The following is a 15,541-nucleotide window of genomic DNA, read 5'->3' as shown; positions in this document are numbered from 1 at the left end:
ACTGGCCTTGGCGTCACAAGAAGCTGGGCCAACAGTCCTGGGGAGAGCATACAGCCCAAACACAGAAGGATCTAATTAAACCCAACATACGGCTCCGAGCCTGGGGCTGCAGACCTGAAGACATAAAGAATACAGCTTGTCTCTTAAGATGTCTGCAGTTTGATTGCAGAGGTAGATTTTAAACAACTAACCATAAAGCAGAAAGATAAGTGCTTCTTTTTTTTTCCTTTTTTTTCCCCACAACTCACACATACATACTGTATTTTATGTTGACAAGAGATAAATCAGCTGACACCAAGCATTGTAAATGGATGACCACAACAAAAGCAACAATGATTACAATGACCAAACACGAAACACCCTCACACTATGTCATAACATTGACATTCAGTCCAGGAATCCTCCACTGTAACAGCTCCTTTACTTTGCAGTGAAAATTGATTTGTATATTTTTTGCCTCTGAGTCCTTGTGGGATTTTAAAATTTTTATTCAAACAGAAAGTCACAAAAATTATAATCATCCCCATCAGTTCACTCAGTCCCATGTAATTAATTTTTTTCATCTTGATCTTTTGTTAGCGCTTTTATGAGTTCATCAGTTTTCCGTTAGAGTTCAGAAAATGCTTATTCATTCAGTTCAGCGTATAGTCAGTTACCAGAACCCAGTAATTGTCAGTCTTTTCCATGAATTCCTTGAAGATGAAACCCTTTTATAGGAACATTTTCGCCAAAGCATCAGAGTACACCCAGAACTGTCTGTAAATGACAAAAGACTTAAAAATGACCACGGTTAAAGATTTGATGAAAGTTCATAATAATGCAATTGACAAGGAAATTTAGTTATTTCTGAGATACACATTTTAAAGTAATAACTAGAATTATGACTTACAACATTATACCAGAACATATAAGATTTTTAGAAATTTCATGTAATGTCTGAAACATTTATATTAACATATTTCCATACAAATAACCCAAAGAAAGTTTAGTATTAGTTGGTTTTTGTTTGTTTGTTTTATACTGCAGGTTCTTATTAGTCATCAGTTTTATACACATCAGTGTATACATGTCAATCCCGATCGCCCAATTCAGCACACCACCATCCCCACCCCACCGCGGTTTTACCCGCTTTGTGTCCATACGTTTGTTCTCTACATCTGTGTCTCAACTTCTGCCCTGCAAAACCGGTTCATCTGTACCATTTTTCTAGGATCCACATACGTGTGTTAATATACGATACTTGTTTTTCTCTTTCTGACTTACTTCACTCTGTGTGACAGTCTCTAGATCCATCCACGTCTCAACAAATGACTCAATTTCGTTCCTTTTTATGGCTGAGTAATATTCCATTGTGTATATATACCACACGTTCTTTATCCATTTGTCTGTCGATGGGCATTTAGGTTGCTTCCATGACCTGGCTATTGTAAACAGTGCTGCAATGAACATTGGGGTGCATGTGTCTTTTGGAATCATGGTTTTTCTCTGGGTATATGCCCAGTAGTGGGATAGCTGGATCATATGTTAATTCTAGTTTTTTAAGGAACCTCCATACTGTCCTCCATAGTGGCTGTATCAATTTACATTCCCACCAACAGTGCAGAGGGTTCCCTTTTCTCCACACCCTCTCCAGCATTTGTTGTTTGTAGATTTTCTGATGATGCCCATTCTAACTGGTGTGAGGTGATACCTCACTGTAGTTTTGATTTGCATTTCTCTAATAATTAGTGATGTTGAGCAGCTTTTCACGTGCCTCTTGGTCATCTGTATGTCTCCTTTGGAGAAATGTCTGTTTAGGTCTTCTGCCCATTTTTGGATTGGGTTGTTTGTTTTTTTAATATTGAGCTGCATGAGCTGTTTATATATTTTGGAGATTAACCCTTTGTCCGTTGATTCATTTTCAAATATTTTCTCCCATTCTGAGGGTTGTCTTTTTGTCTTGTTTATGGTTTCCTTTGTTGTGCAAAAGCTTTGAAGTTTCATTAGGTCCCATTTGTTTATTTTTGTTTTTATTTCCATTACTCTAGAGATGGATCAAAAAAGATCTTGCTGTGATTTATGTCAAAGAGTGTTCTTCCTATATTTTCCTCTAAGAATTTTATAGTGTCTGGTCTTACATTTAGGTCTCAAATCCATTTTGAGTTTATTTTTGTGTATGGTGTTAGGGAGTGTTCTAATTTCATTCTTTTACATATAGCTGTCCAGTTTTCCCAGCACCACTTATTGAAGGGACTGTCTATTCTCCATTGTATATCTTTGCCTCCTTTGTCATAGATTAGTTGACCATAGGTGCATGGGTTTATCTCTGGGCTTCCTATCTTGTTCCATTGATCTATGTTTCTGTTTTTGTGCCAGTACCATATTGTCTTGATTACTGTAGCTTTGTAGTATAGTCTGAATTCAGGGAGTCTGATTCCTCCAGCTCCATTTTTTTTCCCTCAAGACTGCTTTGGCTATTCGGGGTCTTTTGTGTCTCCGTACAAATTTTAAGATGATTTGTTCTAGTTCCGTAAAAAATGCCGTTGGTAATTTGATAGGGATTGCATTGAATCTGTAGATTGCTTTGCGTAGTACAGTCATTTTCACCATATTGATTCTTCCAATCCAAGAACATGGTATATTTCTCCATCTGTTGGTATCATCTTTAATTTCTTTCATCAGTGTCTTATAGTTTTCTGCATACAGGTCTTTTGTCTCCCTAGGTAGTTTATTCCTAGGTATTTTATTCTTTTTGTTGCAATGGTAAATGGGAGTGTTTCCATAATTTCTCTTTCAGATATTTCATCATTAGTGTATAGGAATGCAAGAGATTTCTGTGCATTAATTTTGTATCCTGCTACTTTACCAAATTCATTGATTAGCTCCAGTAGTTTTCTGGTGGCATTTTTAGGATTCTCTATGTATAGTATCATGTCATCTGCAAACAGTGACAGTTTTACTTCTTCTTTTCCAATTTGTATTCCTTTTATTTCTTCTCTGATTGCTGTGGCTAGGACTTCCAAAACTATGTTGAATAATAGTGGTGAGAGTGGACATCCTTGTCTCGTTCCTGATCTTAGAGGAAATGCTTTCAGTTTTTCACCATTGAGAATGATGTTTGCTGTAGGTTTGTCATATATGGCCTTTATTATGTTGAGGCACATTCCCTCTATGTCCACTTTCAGGAGAGTTTTTAATCATAAATGGGTGTTGAATTTTGTCAGAAGCTTTTTCTGCATCTATTGAGATGATCATGGTTTTTATTCTTCAGTTTGTCAATATGGTGTATCATATTGATTGATTTGCGTATATTGAAGAATCCTTGCATCCCTGGGATAAATCCCATTTGATCATGGTGTATAATCCTTTTAATGTGTTGTTGGATTCTGTTTGCCAGTATTTTGTTGAGGATTTTTGCATCTGTATTCATCAGTGATATTGGTCTGTAATTTTCTTTTTTTGTAGTATCTTTTTCTGGTTTTGGTATCAGGGTGATGGTGGCCTTGTAGAATGAGTTTGGGAGCGTTCCTTCCTCTACAATTTTTTGGAAGAGTTTCAGAAGGATAGGTGTTAGCTCTTCTCTAAATGTTTGATAGAATTCACCTGTGAAGCCATCTGGTCCTGAACTTTTATTTGTTGGAAGATTTTTAATCACGGTTTCAATTTCATTACTTGTGATTGGTCTGTTCATATTTTCTGTTTCTTCCTGGTTCAGTCTTGGAAGGTTATACCTTTCTAAGAATTTGTCCATTTCTTCCAGGTTATCCATTTTATTGGCATAGAGTTTCTTGTAGTAGTCCCTTAGGATGCAGATAGGTGCTTCTTATGTACAACGTTATATATAAAGTTTTTTCAACCTACAGAGAGGGGATCGAGTCTTTCTGGGCTGTTGGAGGAAGGCCTCTTGGAGGAAGGGCTATTTGAACTGGACTTTGTAGGATGACTAGGAGTTCGCTAGGCAGAGAAGCAGTGGAAGAGAATGTTAGGCAGAGAGAACTAAAAGAAGACAAGACCTATAAAGCTGCATGGTGTTTGGAAATTAGGGAGCAGCTAATGTAGCCGAAGCTGAAAGTATATGGTTGGGTGGAATGCAGAGGGCAAGAAGTGAAATTATACGATAATAATGATTAACATTTATTGAGTGCTTTCTGTGTATCAGGCATCATACTAAGCATTTTCATGTTATTCATTTAATCTTTAAAATGTACATATGATGTAGGTACTATTTGCCTCATTTTACTTTTGGGGAAATTGAGGTACAGTAATTAAGTGTTGATACTTAGGAGAAAAAAAACTTTCCCAAGGTGACATAATTAGTAAATGGTGGAGCTGGGATGTGATCCCAGGCAGCTTGACACCAGACCTTGTGCCCTCCCCCACTATGCTGTTAGTGTGTGAATATTGTAGATGTCCTGAGGGTTCTCCATGGACACGGTTGGGGAGACATAGCTTCAGGGAGAAGAAGGCCTCAAAAAGAGGTACAGGAAACGGAGTTAGGTGGGGATAGGGGAGGTGGGAAGACATCCCAGGCAAGGAGGAATGCTGCTGTCAGAACACAGAGGCCAGAAGGAGTATGTTCCAGAGACACTGGCCTGGCCCATTGGTCTGGGTCAGTTGCCTGGTTCTTTCTGGGACAGCCCAAATGCACATCTTAGCTGGGAGTCCCCGGAGCATCTCTGCTCTCTAGAAAGGTCCCGGAAACGGAAGTCTGCTCAGTTTCCTTTAGGGTACCTTCCTGCTTCTCACTGGCCTAAGAAGAGGTAGTGGGGCATCCAGAGTTTGACAATGCATGTAGGAAACCCACAGGTCAATCTTTCCCCCTGTTATGTGTGGTTTTTAAAGTGTGTCTTCTACCAAGCGCTCCTGGATGAGGACGGGTGCTCTCTGGCAGTGGGATTTAATGAATCCAGCAGTGCCTTTCTCAGGGCAGGGTAGCAGAGGCCAAAGGGAGGTCACTGCCCAAGTGAAATTGAATTCTGTTGGAGTTAAATTGAAGCTCGACGTTGTCTTTTTACAAACATATTCATTGGTTTGGCTGTCACTTTCATTCAGCAGGCTTGTCGTCTGAGCTGTGGCAGGCCGGCGGAGTCACAGCCGCCGCTGCAAAGCCTGAGCCTGGGAAGCTGGGAGCCGGGTTGTGGTGGGGAGAGTGTTAAGGAGAAACAAGTCAGAAGGAGGGTCTAGTCTTCAAGCTGCCGGCTTATTCTCCCCCGACCTGGCCAAGGAACTGAAAAATCAAGATTATATCATGACACAGAAGACTAAGCATGACGAAGGGTGAAGTCCTGGTTAAGACCCATCAGTAGCTGTGTCCACCTGGGTGACTTATTGAGCTCACCGTGCCTCACTTTCCTCATTTGTAAAAAAAAAAAAAAAAAAAAAAAGACTTTCAAAATAGCCCCAGTGTTCAGACTCCCCGTGAGAGTTGACTGAAATAAATTTGCCAAGTACTTAACTCAATGATCAGCCAGTAGTAGGTCTTTAGTAAAGGTACATTTTAAAACATTGTGAATGGTAAACGAGTCCTATGCCAGGACAACTAGGAAGGCACTTGTATTTTACAGTACCTGTGTACCGCCGTTTCTGAAATTTCGCCCTTTGGGATACATTCCTCTTCGAGTCCTTTTTTTTAAAAAAAATTTATTTATTTATTTTTGGCCGCGTTGGGTTTTTATTGCTGCGCACTGGCTTTCTCTAGTTGCGGCAAGCGGAGGTTACCCTTCGTTGCGGTGCGCGGGCTTCTCATTGCGGTGGCTTCTCTTGCTGTGGAGCACGGGCTCTAGGAGCACGGGCTTCAGTAGTTGTGGCACGTGGGCTCAGTAGTTGTGGCACGTGGGCTCAGCAGTTGTGGCTCGCGGGCTCTGGAGTGCAGGCTCAGTAGTTGTGGCGCATGGGCTTAGTTGCTCTGCGGCATGTGGGATCTTCCTGGACCAGGGCTCGAACCCATGTCCCGTGCATTGGCAGGTGGATTCTCAACCACTGTGCCACCAGGGAAGCCCTTTGAGTCTTTTTTTAAAGTCACATCTGCTTGGGAGGGAGACTTGAGTCAGTAGCAGAATGAGGCCGAGAGAACTGGTTGACCGTGTCATGGAGGGGCAGAGAGTTAGGGAGGGTGGGAGAGGTTGGTGCAGATGGGGAAGGTGAGATAAACCTTACAGTTCTGTGGAGACAAGCCCTTGGGTAGTAGTAATAAAACATGGTGGTGGCCAGTTTAAGAAGATGAGAACAGGGCTGTAGCGGTTCCCTCGTGGGTTTGTAAGGTTTTATGTAGAAAATGGCATCGAGGTCTGGCGAACTGAAGATATAGTTCTAAGCCTTGAGGATGGTCATCAGGGAAAAGTGATGAGTGTTGGGATGGTCTGAGGAGCAGGCATGGAAGAAGGAGGTAGCGTTTTGGTGGTAAGTGCTTCTTTTTCTTCCAAGGGTGGCTGTTAATGGAGCTGGTGCACAGGGGATGACTTGAACAATGCCAAGGTGAAAAAACCAGCTGGCAGAGTTGAAACCCTGGGACTTGCTTCCCGATCATGGCCGAGAGGGCCGGGTCTAGAGAGTCCTCTTGATTCTTGCTTTGAGACCTTGGACAAGTGCCTTCTGCTCCCTGGGCCTTTGTTCCCATGTAATTCAGGAAGCAAATGATAACCAAGGCCAAGCTGGTGACCGAGGGCATCAGAGGGGCCAGGTGCTTCTGTGTCATTTCTGTTGCCTTACTCCTTACCTTCCCCCCAGCTATCGAGCCTGGGGAGGCACTTGAGTTTGTGACCCTGAAATAGACTGATCAGACGATGTCTGAGGTACCTTTGGGTTCTCCGGTGCCAGTATTCTAATGCCCAGCTACAAGCACCCTCAGCTCGTAACTTGAGGGTTCCTGATCTGGAGTCCTCTGAGCCATAAGGCTTCATGGGCTCAGTTGCTCTGCGGCACGTGGGATCTTCCTGGACCAGGGCTCGAACCCGTGTCCCCTGCATTGGCAGGCGGAGTCTCAACCACTGTGCCACCAGGGAAGCCCTTTGAGTCTTTTTTTTTAAAGTCACATCTGCTTGGGAGGGAGACTTGAGTCCGTAGCAGAATGAGGCCGAGAGAACTGGGTGACCGTGTCATGGGGGTTCATGAACTTATATGGGGGTTCATGAACTTATATGGAATAGAAGAAAATCATAGCTTTATTTTCATAAACTTCTAATTGAAATACAGTTTTCCCCTCACTTAGGAACCTAGGTGACAAACCACAGCCGTATTAGCAATACCTACCTACCTAACTCTGTCGGCTCTAGAAATAGAATATTTTCATATTGCGGTGCTGGCTCCCGGTTTGCATGTCCTTGTGTAGCCCCTCCCTCACACATCTGGGCTGGGCTGGTGATGCGGTCTAACCAGTAGAATGTAGCAGAAATGTATCTCTCTTGGACTTAACCTTAAGACAGCCTGGCAGCTTTGACTTTTGTACTTTTGGGGGTCCCTGCAAAACCATATGAAACATCTGTCCACACTGCTGGGGAGATCATGTGAATAGGCTTAGTGAGAGGAGGGGCCCTAGACTACATGGAAAAGGAATGCCCTACCATCCCAGGGCCCTAACTGAACGCAGCCTTCCAGCCATCCTCACCAAGGGGTAAGATGCGAGAGGCAGCTCTCTGGAATGTTAACTCCGGCCCCCAGATGAGTACAGTCCTAGCTGCCATCAGGTGAAACAGAAGAACCGCCCAGCCAAGCCTAGTCCATCCACAGACTTGTGAGCTACATTAAAATGGTTTTCATTTTTAAGCCATTAAGTTTGGGAATGGTTTCTATGCAGCACTAGGGAACTGAAATGGAGCCTTATAGTTTTTATTGTATTTTATTTATTTATTTTTCTGCGGTACGCGGGCCTCTCACTGTTGTGGCCTCTCCCGTTGCGGAGCACAGGCTCCGGACGCGCAGTCTCAGCGGCCATGACTCACGGGCCCAGCCGCTCCGCGGCATGTGGGATCTTCCCGGACCGGGGCACGAACCCATGTCGCCTGCATCGGCAGGCGGACTCTCAACCACTGCACCACCAGGGAAGCCCGAGCCTTATAGTTTTACTTGATAGAACTCAATTGAGTCCCAAAGCGTCTGTACCCATCTGAATGCCCGCCTTCATAGGTGTTTGACATCCTTCATGAGCCAGTAGGGTGTGCCCACGACTTGGGAGAACAATGGAAGGTTTGAACAGTTCAAATTTAATAAAAATTCAGTGGATGCCCAATTTCCTCTCCATTTCTATTCTTATGTTCCAGATTATTCTATCATCTGCGTTTCCTCTCTGGTCAGCCAAAATGATCATGTTTAACCATCAAGTCATTCCTGGGATCCTGGAGCCCCAGTTTTCTTTATGAAATCCCGGGATGACCTCGGGGAGAGGTGAACAAAGAGAGGGGCAGTGAATGCAGAGGAGGTGGCCTCTCCCTTCCCAAAGCAACAGTTTGCCACCATCCGGGAAAGACGGTTTGGTGGGACCTTGCTCTGGTCTTGATGTATATCTTCCCTACTAACTCCTTATTTGAAAAAGCTGTTGAAAGGCTGGGGGCATTGTGGATGGGAGCTTCCATGATGAGACGGAAAAGGAAGCAAGAGAGCATATGCATGAAAAAGTGATTTGGGTCTCATTTTGTATCTTAGGTATTAGCTTGCTCTGGGCTGTAGATTTCAGTGGGTGACAGTAATTGCAGAATTTTCAAGACGTTAGTTTTATTTTGTTTCGTTTACAAATTCTAGCTTGTCCTTTTCCTGTCCTTTGTGAAGTTTCTGTATTTATTCATTCATTCATTTTTGATCCATTCATCCTATATTGAATGAACCCCTGTGTAAAATTTACTGGGGGATGGACCATAACGTCAGTCTCTTCTCTGCCCTGAAGGAGTAGGAAACCCAGAGTTAGGGGCGAGGGAGGAGTTCCAGGCTTTGCAGGAAAATGTTTGCGGGGGTTTTATTTCTAACGGCCTCAGGGGCCAGGCAGAGGGGGATTCACCCTTTTGAATCAATGCTTGTCTATAACTTAGAGAACCTGGGGGGAGATTCTCTCTTGTAGCCTGAAGTTCTCTTTGAGGTCCGACATCGCAAGAGGCTGATTTTATCTGGGGAAACAAGCCCCTTATCCAAAGGAGATAACAGCTGTGAGCAAAATTCCCTCAATGCTGGTCCTGTTGACTTACATTTCAAAGGAGAACAATTTCAACATGGAATTGCACTTTCCCTCGAGCTGCTAATGCAATAAAATAGCTATAAGCTGCAAAAACTCTTTCAACTTGGCGCATATTAAACCTTTCTGAGGTAGTGCTTTGATTTTTAAATTTACACTTTTGGCAGGCAATCAGAGTCTCTAATAGTATGGAGGCCAGAGGGAGAATGTTTCAAAACAGTGAGGATCTTATTATCGTGTGCAGTTAATGAATAATTATTAAAACCCAGAAATAGCTGGAAGAGAAGGAAGGGGTGGCAGAGTGATTCTCTGGTTTCGGGCCTCTAATGAAACCTCCAGAAAGGAGAAATATGATATACAGTTTCATGCAATTACATCTTCCACTTTTCCCCCACTGGAAGATCAGTAATTTAACGAGAGAAAAAAAATGTCCATCACTTAAAAAGAAAAGGTCATTGGCTGATGAATGTGTTCAGTTTGATTTTCAGCATCTGTGGTGTAATTACACTTAAAATAATATAATAATGAGAACAACAATGACGGCAGTGGAGCATCTGCTCCTTGAATCGATTCCTAAGAGAGTGGGCAGCAGAGCCGGGGCTTGTCGGAGCCACCAGTGAGAACGGTTCAGTTGTTGAACAAACTCAGTGCACGTGCAGCTCTCATAAAGAGAGCCCGTGTGCGCACCGCTTCTGAACACACATCCCCTGGCCGCTGTCATTTCCAGGTCCAATTCTGTCAGCTCCTGGCCATCAGGATCTCTCCTCCGTAGGTCTCAGCCCCACCGTTTCCTTTTTGACTCAGCTCTGGAAAACCCTGTCATCTGTCAAGTGGCTGTTTATGGTTCAAACGCCGGCCTGCTGAGTGGGCCTGTCGCCGGCTGGCATATGGGCTCACGGGCCACCGCTAAGCAGGTACCTCTGGGATGGCTGCCACTCCTCTGCATCCCGGCATCCCGGGAAACAGAACGGCAGGCTTGCGGGTTTCCAGACCACAGCCCGCGCATGTGTTCATTTTTTGGCCACGTGGGCCGCTGAGCGCATCGGGGGTCAGCTGACCATTAAGCAGCCGTTAGTTCCCTCCACTGCTAAGCTGGGCGGTGCCAGAGGAGAGCAGGTGGAATCCACGGGCGCTTGTGATGGCATTCTCCTGGCAGGAGGTAGCTCATTATTTCGGGCCTCCATGCAGGGCTGGGTTTTCATGATTGATCTCTCAGGGGTGTTTCAGGAGGCCCGCCAGCATCACAGGGGCCAAATAGGGCTTCAAAATAAATAAATAGATAGATAAACGAATAGATAGAGGTAGGGGTGCTGTTGCTTGAGAGCGGTGACAGGTGTTTTCCATTGTGTGCCATTGTACAAAGGCTCTTGGGGTGTTTTCTTTGAAATTCAGCTGTGGGAGGACGTGTGACAGCAGACGGTGGATTTGAGGTACACAGGCCATGGGATTCTTAGAGGTCAGATGTGCTGTACTCAGCTCAGATGGTAGGAATGGGGGTGGAAGGGAAGAGGTCGATTCATTTTTCCTCTTTGTTGCCTCTACCCACTGCCACTCTAGTCCCGCCAAGCACTTTCCCTGATCAGAATAGCAAGGGCTGCTCTTCACTGAGCACTGACTGTATGCCAAGCCCTGTGCTGTGTGCTTCGTGTGTATTAGCTCACGGAGAACTTTGAGAAGGATGGTATCAGCCCAGTTGTTACAGATGGGAAAACTGAGCCTAGAGGGGTGAAGTCACTTGTATAAAGTCATGTAGTTAGAAACCAAGGGGGAATTCCCTGGCGGTCCAGTGGATGGGACTCTGCGCTTTCACTGCCAGGGCCCTGGGTTCGATCCCTGGTGGGGGAAACTAAGATCCCGCAAGCCATGCCATGAAAGAAAGAAGGAAAGAAAGGAAAAAGAGAAACCGGGGGTGCAACTGGATTTGGAGCCTAGGTCCAGTGTAATTTTTAAACCGATGTGCAGTCTCTGTGCTAATTGGCTTCGCAGGCAGAGAGACAGCCTGCTTCTTGCAGCCTCCCTTCAGCAGGGGGAGCTTCTGGTGCCCTGAATGCCAGCAGGCTTGAGCCTTCTCAGTGAGTTTAGATGCTCATCCCCGGGCAGAATCACTGCAGCCCCATCCTCCTGGGGCCCTGCCACCGCTCTCTGCCAGCGTACCCTCTGTTCTCGGTCTGCCACTGACACACTCAAGACAAGTGTGTTGGGTCCCAATCCTCCTGTCCTACCACCCTGACAGGAGGAGGGCCATACCTTTCAGCCTGGTCTTGGAGACACTTCCTTTGTGTCCTTGTTCTGGAGTCCCTGTCCAGAGTCATCTCTGGCTACACAAGCCAGATTGACCTTCCAGCTTTGTAATTTAGTGCAAGCCCTGCTTCCTTGTTCTACAATGCTGTAGCCTCCTTTCTTCTGCTCTACCCTCGTCTCTACCTGGTACCTGTCTGTTCACTCTTGAAGACTTGGTTTAAACATCCCTTGCCAGGAAAGTGTCTCCTGATTTTGCGAGACTCTGTTAGCGATTCTGTTACAACTCCCTGCATTCGTAGTAACGGTCTGGCTACCTGCCCCCCCCATTCTCACTGGACTGTTGAATACATGGGAATGCTTCACCCCTTTGGTCACAGACCCTCTGTCAGGTCCACACAGAGACTAAATGCTTATCTGCCCCTTGTGGTTTGTTCTTTTCTTTTGTTCAGTGCTAACCGGTCCAGAATGGACTTGGCTTCAGCATCAAAGCTATCGAATCACCCAAGTGTTCTAGACATAGCCATCATGCAGGAACATTCTGGATCAATTAAGGTAACGTTAACTGCTAAAACAGACAACTCCAAAATGTATCATGTATGATGGCTTGATAGAAGTTTATGTCTCACTCGTGAAAACATCCAAAGTTCCTGATGGTCGGGAGACATCCCCAAGCGATGACTCACAAATCCAGAATCTTTCTCCCTCGGGGCTCTGCCTTAGTCTATAGTCAGTGCATGGCTCCCAAGGTTGCTGAGTTCATCTGAATCAGGATGGCAGAAGGGGGAAGGGTGTGGAGTAATAGGCGTGGGCAACTTCCAGGGCCAGTACTGGAGGGCATGCAGTCACTTCTGCCTTCCTTCTATTGCTGCCAGATCACATGGCCATGCCGGATCTATGGCCAGGATCTCCAGGGAGGCTGAGAAATGTAGTTCCTTCTGGGCCAGTTAGCCAGTCTGTGCCACACTAGTTACTTCACCATAGCACAGTCTGCGGGATCTCGAAGCACCCAACTTCCTACGTTCCGAATCTGGGCAAAGTACGCTTCATTCATTTCAGGAGGACGTGGTGCAGGAAAATCTGTCGCTTCCAGCTTGCTCCGCCAGTGGCTTCATCCCATGATTTTTCCTTTCTTACAAGAAAAGGGCGGCAGAAAGACTGGCTTCTAGATTTATTAAGGCCTCTTTACTTGGCTGTCAAAGATTCCCAACCACGTCAAGGGGTGGAGATGGTTGGCCAAGTTGGCAAGTTGAGAGTAACTCAGGTAAAGCACTCTTTCCCATCGCTATCTTCTGAAAACAGTCTGTCACTTGATTGAGTTTTTAAATTAAGTGACCAAGCAAGTGCAAGTTTAGGTGAGAAATCAGTAAGCCTCAGAACACTGGGGAGAGACTAAGCCATTTACATATCTCAGCTTGGCTCAGTTAAGCGTCTCCATCCACCTCTTGGTTGTTATGACCAATTTCCCTTGATGAAATTGCCCTGAAAGCTGCTTGAAGACCTAGTGTACTGAGTTGTAAAAACAGGCGCTTCCTTCAAGACATGGCCCTCAAAGCACCCCTCCTCCGAGAAAGGCTTTTATCTAATAAAGCCATTCTGCCATCAGAACACCCAGGCTCCTTGTGGCCTCAGCACATGGGACCTGAGTTATATGGTATCAGTTATTGAAGTTGAACTTGCATTTGTTCTAAGTAATGTCCTTCCTTGGGCATCTACAAGTAGCAAGTATATTTCTTTTCCTCGGGGGCAATTAGTGAAGTGTTTCATTTGAGGCATGGCATTTATCATGCTGAATCAACTGATGTCCCATGACCCAAACTGAGCTTCTCATCTACATACATACTTACGTGGCACAATTACCAGCCCGAAGGCACACCGAGTTTCATCTCCCTTTGCCCAGAAGCTCATTCTGCTCATGGTTGCTCTAGTGTCTCTCTCCATCCACCCAGTGTTGCAGTGCCCCGTATTGACTTTCCTAAATCACCATGGCCAAGCTCCAAGAAGCAAGACCCAAACCTCCTCTTCATCTTCTAGCATTCCTTCCTTCCTAGAGTCAAATTACAGTTTGCTCTCCATCTTAGGAACTTCCCGTGAACCCAAGGCATCTCTTTCCTTCAAGTTCCAGCTCCTTTGATTCCCCCCACCAGTCTTGGTTGGGTTGTTCTTTGCTGACATGAGAGATGCATTTTTAATTTCCTGACCCTGTGGTTTTTATCAGGTTCTGTTCTAATTAGTTCCTACAAGGAAATCATTGCTTACTCTAAACGCTGTCTTTCACACTTTGATCTGTAATTCTTCTGGAATTGATTTTCGTGTATGGTTTCAGGTTAGGCACAAGATTTATTTTTGCCGTTTGGAGATCCAGTCGACCATGTATTGAAAAGTCCATTCTTTACCTGCTTCCCCGAAGAGTCACTTTGTTATAAATCAGGTGACCATATATGTGTGTATCTGGATCCTCTGTTCTGTTTTGTTGGTGAGTTTATCTATCCTTGTGCTACTATCACATGGTCTTAAGTGTTATAATAGGTCATGATAGCTTGTAGTATAAGTCTTTTCTTCTCTTCAATCTCTTCAAGATTACGTTGGCTAATCTTAGCCCTTTGCATTTCTATATAAATTTTAGAATCAGCTTGTAAATGTCTACAAAATATCTGCTGGGATTTTGATTGATTTTAAATTAATTTGGAGGGAATTTATATCTTTACAGCATTGAATTTATTTAGGCTTTCTTTAATTTCTCTCATTAATGTTTTATAATTTTTAGTGTAGAGGTCTTGCTGATTGTTTTTAGATTTATTCCCTAAGTATTGATTTTTGTAAATGCTATTGCAAATTATCCATTTAAAAATTGACTTTATGTCCAGGGACTTTGCAAAATTCATTTACTAATTTGAGTAGTTTCTCTGTAGATGCTTTTGGATTTTCTGTATATAGTTATGTAGTCTGTGAACAAGAGTTTCATTTCTTCTTCAATCATTTTGTTTATTTTTCTTGTCTTGTTGCACTTGCTACCTGCTCCAGCTCTGTCACACTCCAAATAGATAACAAACATGTCTGTAAAACATTTTTTTTTAACTCCCCTATTGTGTGAGATTTTCTGTGTGCTGCTGTATCCACCCAGAAAATCTTACCTACCTTCATTTTGCTTAGGTAAATCTCATGCCCATTTCATACTTCAGCTTAAACTCCTCCTTCAGGAAGATTTCATTGATCCCTCTGAGACTGGGTGTGGGGAGTGGGAATTGTCTGTCATCTGAGGTAATTAAGAACAGCCCTGAGGGCATAAGCTGAAATTGCTTATTTATGAATTTGTCTCCTCTGTTGGACTTCAAAGGCAGAAACTCTCCCATGTTCATTACTATATCACCGCCACTTAGCACAGGGCATGGTGTGCCATGGGCACTGCATAAATGTTAGCCTATCGTCATGCTTGTCCTTATTCTAATCCTTGTCTTCCTCCTCCACATTCTCATCTCGACACTGAAGCATCGTCCCCATCAGTATCAGGGTCCATTGAAGTCGCTGAGTTACTTGTCTTTGCCACTAGCACGTGATGTCCTCAAGGGTCAACATCTTATCTTTTATGCTTATATCCCCAGTGTTTCACACAGTGCCTGCCTCTTAATAGACACCTAACAAAGGTGAATTAGAGAGAGTGAATTAGTGAATAAATAAATGAACTGGTGGGTGAGTGTTCTTGCTATATGAAACAGGTCCATACAGAATGACATGCGCAGCAACTTATGGTACCCATACTGCAGAATTATAAGCTGAAAGCCAAAACTGATGCCTTAGTTCAGTGTGAATTTCCCTTTGTCCAGAAGCTCCTCTTGGCTCTCAAGTCTTTTTTTTTTTTTTTCTTTTTTTTTTTTCGGTACGCGGGCCTCTCACTGTTGTGGCCTCTCCCGTTGCGGAGCACAGGCTCCGGACCTGCAGGCTCAGCGGCCATGGCTCACGGGCCTAGCCGCTCCGCGACATGTGGGATCCTCCCGGACCGGGGCACGAACCCGTGTCCCCTGCATCGGCAGGCGGACTCTCAACCACTGCGCCACCAGGGAAGCCCTCTCAATTCTTCTTGATCTCTCTTCACCCATCCAAAGTTGCACTGTCCAGGGTGGCTGTCTTAAATCATCATTTTAAGCTCCAAGAGCTCCAGAAAACCCA

The 15,541-nt window shown here is 44.5% G+C and overlaps 2 protein-coding genes across 2 annotated transcripts in view; one reads left to right on the top strand and one right to left on the bottom strand.

The window, feature by feature from the left end:
• Nucleotides 1-15,541, top strand: part of GPR39 (G protein-coupled receptor 39) — a 240,740-nt gene that overhangs the window by 193,856 nt on the left and 31,343 nt on the right. The gene's annotated exons all lie outside the window — the stretch shown is intronic.
• LOC116756765 (60S acidic ribosomal protein P1-like) overlaps nt 1-15,541 on the bottom strand; it is a 109,817-nt gene that overhangs the window by 74,515 nt on the left and 19,761 nt on the right. The window lies entirely within an intron of this gene.

This window comes from Phocoena sinus, chromosome 7 (genome assembly GCF_008692025.1).
Source record: "Phocoena sinus isolate mPhoSin1 chromosome 7, mPhoSin1.pri, whole genome shotgun sequence".
In the NCBI taxonomy this organism is placed as follows: domain Eukaryota; kingdom Metazoa; phylum Chordata; class Mammalia; order Artiodactyla; family Phocoenidae; genus Phocoena; species Phocoena sinus.
This window is presented reverse-complemented; position numbering and strand designations above follow the sequence as displayed.